A 6,182-nucleotide genomic window follows, 5' to 3' on the forward strand; every position below is an offset into this window, starting at 1 on the left:
AAGCCAGATTAAATATAATTATTCGAAAGCCTACAAGACTGCGCTCTGGCTACCCTCGAAGACATCGACATCTAAATTATTACAATTAGGCGTACATAACAGTTGGGAGGAATTACAAGAAGCGCACCATACTTCTCAGATAGAGCGCCTGAAGAAAACGACGACGGGGCGCGCAACTCTTCACCGATTAGGTTATACCACTCCACCGGTTAAAGATAAGAAAACAAGCATACCTTTGAAGATTCGACAGCACATACGAGTGGCCCCAATACCAAGAAATATGCATCCAGAGTACAACAAGGCCAGAAGAATTGCCCGAGCACGAGCCATGTCCGCCAGATATGCAAATGACCTAAATACCTGTTATGTGGATGCATCCCCTTATCCGCACCATCCGGCCCACGTAACTTGTGTAGTGAATGGACGGGGCAAAGAGATCACATCCTGCACCGTCAATACCACAGCGATTGATACTGCCGAAGAAGCCGCGATAGCCCACGCCATCACCACTGCCCAATACCCAATCACCATACTTACCGACTCTCAGGCAGCGTGCAAAATTACTTACAAGGTCGAATTTCTAAAACGGCACTTCGTCTTCTTTTAACAAGACAGAGCATTTCCGAAGTTTATATAGTTTGGGTGCCAGGACACGAATCCCTTGAGGGGAATGAGGCGGCTCTCGCCGCTGCCCGCGATTACATACAACGGGCCGTTTCTCTCACGCGGCAGTCACCACCTCATCCACCTAACCCGCAACCTCTCTTGCGCTACACAGATATATTGGCGGACTACCGACACAAACGGCAACTTTTCCCCATTCCACACCACCAACTCACAAGGGATGAAGCAACAACGTTCAGACGACTTCAAACTAACACGTATCCACACCGTACCCTTCTTCATGCCATTTATCCGACAGACTATCCAGCCACCTGCCACTACTGCCCAGCGCCCGGTACCCTATACCATCAGGTGTGGGAGTGCCAAAAGACACTGGACTTGCACCCAATCCCCAACCCCTCTATACAACAGTGGACGGCGCGGTTGACCAGCAAGGACCCTACGTTCCAGCTTGACCTGGTGCAAAGGGCCCGCGCAGCCAGCCGCAGCCAGGGGATCCCGGACTAGGGATCCCCTCCACCGGGCGGGTGCCCTAACAACTGCACCTGTTGTTTTAATAAAGATTTGTTTCATTCATTCATTCGAATAAATGGTTGATTGATTGATTGATTGATTGATTGATTGATTGATTGATTGATTGATTGATTGATTGATTGATTGATTGATTGATTGATTGATTGAAAATGCTTAATATCCGTGAGTTGATACATCATGTTTGATAATTACTACTGCGCAATAAAACAGGGACGAAGAAAACCACGTACAAACAACACAGTGCGGCAGTACAACACCAACACATTGTCAGTGAGACTGAACAAAAGTAGGTTGTTACGACGCAAGCGGTTGGTCAGAGTGGGTGGCTTCTTGAAGTGTTTCAGTGTCTTTCTTAATCTTTTGTTGGAATGCCGTGATGAGCTCACCTTTTTTGTCGGTGCGTGAAGGAATTCGTGGACCATGCACCTGTGACCGCTGCCTCCGGGAGTATCCTGCAAGCCATGGAGTAATCAGTGAAAGCCTGCACTCTGTGACTATGAAGTTTGCACGCAAAACAACGCGGAGGTGGCCTAATAAAAGGGGGAGAACTGCTGAAATAGCCATTTTTTTTTTCGTTATTCATATCAAGGTTCACATAGACAGAAACAATTCTTTTAGGCAAATAATGAAGCATTTCATTGGGATAAGTTCACTAAAAGCAGCATCAAAATTCGCGCCATATTTGCGTCAATAACAAGTTAGTAACGACATCTCAGATTCGTTAAAAAGTTTCTCTTATAACGTAATGCAAATTTTTAACTTCTGTCACTCCAAACTTGTGTCACGTGGCAATCGAGCAATATCGCAGGTGTATCAGTTTTACTCGAATTGCTTTTTTTTGTTTCATTTCTTGCATGGCAACACTCGCGACACAATGCATGTGCGTTTCAATACGCCGACATGACGATAAATCACTCCCAACAGGCCCTTTGGTCGGAGGTGAACCAAAGACAACACATGTTTGCCAGGTGAAAACTGCTTTTCCGGATACTTTAGATCGGCCTTTTGAAAGTGGCCCCTTGGGAGACGTCATGCTGGTCACGGTCCGGAAAGCGGCCGTGGCTGCCTTTGTGGATATAAAACACGGAATTCGCCAGCTGTGCTGCTTGCGCGGCTCTCTTAGTGGACCTTTGCCTGCAGTTTTTAACTAGACGAGCCGAAGACACTTGACGTGCGATGGTTACATTGTTTTAGCCTCTTGTTTGCGATGCGGCACGGACAGACGGCTCACGCTTAGGTAGTCAACATAGGAGCAGGCGAGGAGTTCACACAAAGTATCGCTCCCAATCAGAACTTCTGCTGTAATATTTACCTCTGGTTCTGGCAGTGGTAAAAGTCATTGAGGATCAGACCAGGGGCGGTATTCTCGAGTTTGGTCCCTTTTGCGTCCCTTTCAAAAGTGTCCCTTTGGCGAGCCCTGATTGGCTAAAAGCAAACAACCGGAAGTGACGCAACACCAGCGCGGCAAACCTACTGCCAACCTTCCTTCATGCTGCCAACGTCCACTGCTTAACCGGAAGTACGTCACGATGAAAGGGACGCAAAAGGGGCGTTTTCAACAGGGACAGTTACGAGAATGCCGCCCCAGGTGTGCTATGATATAGACGTGCGGTGATTGGCGCTGAAGTTCGTGCTTTTGGACGATAATAGCGTCTCTGGATTAAAAAAAATTCACAGCATATCCACGGGGTTAATGATGATGAGTGGGCGAAGCTCCTGAGGGGAAATCATCGGTAAAACCGTGACTCTTCAGTGAAAGTTCGCCCACTGCATCTGTGTCCGAACGTAACGTCTAGAAAGTCTCGCTTAAACCGCGCGTCGGCACCTTGGGGCTGAGCTCGCCTGATGCGTTTTGCAGACGCCTCACGAGCTCTCACTGCATCGGGGTCTGCCTGCCGATACGCGCGCTTTCTCGCTGCTTCCCGTTCTCTGACGTTTTGGAGATCCTCTTCGCGCCGCAGCCGTGCCGCTTCGCGTACGGCAGGGTCCTCGCGCCGTTGCCGTGACGCTTGGGCCTCTCGTTCTCGAACGCTGGGATCTTGGCGCCGTCGTCGCGCAGCCAGACGACACGCTTCGGCCTCCCGCTCTCGTACGGCAGGATCTTGGCGGCGGCGTCGCGCAGCTTCACGGAGCGCTTCTGCCTCGCGGGCTCGCACATCTGCAGCCTTATCCATCGGGCGACTCCGAGCGCGCGCCAACAGCGAACGGATTTTATTACAACGCTCCCCGCCATCTAGTAAACAATCCAAGAACTAAACTACAGGTAGCCACACCATCTAGTAAACAATCCAAGCGCATCTTTTCATCATTTACAAGTACCGCCATCTAGTAAACAATCCAAGAACTAAACTAGAGGTAGCCACGGCATCTAGTAAACAATCAAAGAACTAAACTAGAGGTGGCTACATACATACGTCGAGGATGGACATACCCAAGCCTTAAGGAGCTTCGCCCCTAAAAAGTGCCGCCGACACGGACGACTTAATTATGTAACTTCGCTCAGCAAGGGAAAGCCTGAACTTTCCTGCAACTGCAAGACGCTGCTCCGCAGTCTCAAGGAGGCGCTTCTACTTCACCTGAGGAATGGAAAACCACACCAAGTACTCGAACACCCGTGACCCCTTCTACGTCGCCCACCAAGCCAGACGCAAATGTGCCACACGCACCGCCATACCTTTTCCCCTGTTCAGTCGAAGTCCGGAAAGCTCACCGTACTCATGAAATAGCCGCATAAACGCTTGATAGCTGTCGTCGTCCCGAATGAACAGGGGCACGTCGTCCGCATAGGCGGAAACTTTAACTTGGCCTATGCCTGGCAAAGGAAAGCCGCGGATGGCAGTGCTTGCATCAACACGGCGGAGCAGCGAGTCCAGACAAATTACAAAAAGCAAAGGCGACATGGGCAGCCCTGCCTTATCCCACGGGTGACAGAGAGTGAACTACTTAAAGGCCCATTGACAAGGATTCGAACGCTCACGTCTTGTCTCGCTGCCTAACTCCATTTGAGGACAAAACTGGCGTGTCGGCGTTCAGATTGTTACCGAAGACCCCTGCACTAGAAGATAACGAACAGAGTCAGTGATGATCGTATGTAAATATTCGGGACCGCGCGCCGTGTATGCGGCTGTTATGTCATGCAAACATAGAAATACACATCTTTGCAGGCAGCGGGCGTGTGATTTGGTGCTTGTTCTGCGTCCTTTAATAGTGCTTAATTTGTTTATTTGACGCTATTGCCTCACCTACTCGCTAGTATACATGTACCCTGCCTTTCGTAAATCGTGCGGCGTAAAATGTTCCGCAAGAATCATTTAGTTTGCGAGAATGCAAAACAAAATTTCCACTCGTTTTCAAGGCGGTGCCAGGCTAGCAGTGTCAGCTGAGTCGGATGCACAATTCCTGCGTTCGCTTGCATGCTCCCACTGAAGCAACCTTTTGCAGTTACCAGCAGCGTTCGGTGTTTATGCTACTCGTGAAGTCTCCTTTGTCGACCGCACGCAAGAAGAAAGAACGGTAATGGTCGTCAGGAAGTTATACCACCCGACCTGGCGATACTGTCCCACGCCGCGACGACCGCGACAGCTGGCTCAAAAGAAAGCCGATAAATCGGCTTGTTTTAGAGGATATCATTTTGTTTAGCCTCTGCAACTACTTTAAGGGATATTTCATACAGTATGCAGTCATTTAAACGCGCCACAAAGCGATTAAACGAAGTACAACCAAATTCTACTCGGCTTGTAATTAAAAACACATGGAGGGCGGCGAGGGTCGTCTGCTTTTGTACTACCCAGAGGCGTGGACCACTGGGGCGCTGCATGTCGCCAAAACTCCAGCGCATGGGGCCTGTAAGGAACCTGTGCCCGTGTGGCGCGATGGGAGTGACATGGGCTCGCAAAAGGAGCAACCCAGGTTGGATCCCGACCTGTGGAGGTGGTTCCCTTTTCGAAGCCTCTGTTTGGGTGACGCCGTGTGCAGCGCTCTGTTTGGATGCGTGACGCCGGATGAGCTACGACCACAGCCGGGCCTGTGAAGTGCTCCGCACTCAGAAGAGGCTGAAGGTCCAGTGCAACAGTGAGGCTAACACGAGCCGATGAATGAACCACCGCTAGTCTCATCGCGTTCGTCTTGTAATTTCGCTTTGCCTTCATCCTTTTTAATCAATACCATCTGCTATGCCTAGAAAATTATTTTCAATAGAACCCCTGAAGAGGGCACGTCTTATGTATGCAGATATTGGCGTCGGACCCCCAAATGTACTGGTCAGGTGTTGAAACTTTTGCGCGGTGCTCCGGCTGCGTACGTCGGTCATGAGGGCGACATGATACAACCATCTGTGTATCATTATAATAACACCGCCGCACTCGCACGCTAACTAGGTACAGATCTAAAGAACGTACATCTTCGGTCGAGGACCAACCTGCCATTTATAAATCCAAGATCAGCGTTCATGTTATGTCATGAACCGCAAATCTCGGTTAATACTAGTCTATTTGAATCTACGCATAATCAGGTAGTAGCAGTCCTCGAGGAAGCTACATCTCTTAGTAAAGCAGTCTCCTACGGAAGTCTTGTATTACTAAAGACGCTTTTGTGCCTTTAGCACACAATATTTCGATTCTTGTGCTGGGCCTGCATGTACGGGGATCTCTCCTGCTGCTTCTCATTTTGACCAAAAACCAGTTTTAGATTGCTTTCAGCATCTACAAAATCAAGCTATAAAACCTAATGCCATTTATTTCGTTCCTGTTGCACTGTGAGGAATAGCCCGCAATACAAACATTTTCCCCATTGAGCACTTGTGCCAGTAAAAGGGGTCAGGAATTGCAATCAGACTTGTTCGTGAAGTGCCCATTCCTGACGTCAAGATTGGCAGTTTTCTTCAATACTTACCACACTAAATTCTCTGTAACAAGTCACGCGCGATCCCATGAGAGGGGTGCGCTAAAACCTCTTAAAAAGAAGACGAAGACTTGACATTGGAATTTAGCGTAAAAGCGGACCAATGAGGGAGCTCCCCGCGCTGA

At 49.2% G+C, this 6,182-nt stretch overlaps 1 long non-coding RNA gene across 2 annotated transcripts in view; it reads right to left on the reverse strand.

Moving 5' to 3' along the window:
- The window catches only part of LOC144176029 (uncharacterized), a 776,463-nt gene that overhangs the window by 468,414 nt on the left and 301,867 nt on the right, over positions 1–6,182 (reverse strand). For both annotated transcript variants that reach the window (XR_013323752.1, XR_013323753.1), the window contains exon 3: positions 1,545–1,610. This is a non-coding gene — a long non-coding RNA (uncharacterized LOC144176029). The remainder of the gene's footprint in view (positions 1–1,544; positions 1,611–6,182) is intronic.

The sequence above is a fragment of the Haemaphysalis longicornis genome, unplaced genomic scaffold (assembly GCF_048455015.1).
Source record: "Haemaphysalis longicornis isolate Haplotype H1 unplaced genomic scaffold, Haemaphysalis longicornis Haplotype H1 scaffold_3, whole genome shotgun sequence".
NCBI lineage: Eukaryota > Metazoa > Arthropoda > Arachnida > Ixodida > Ixodidae > Haemaphysalis > Haemaphysalis longicornis.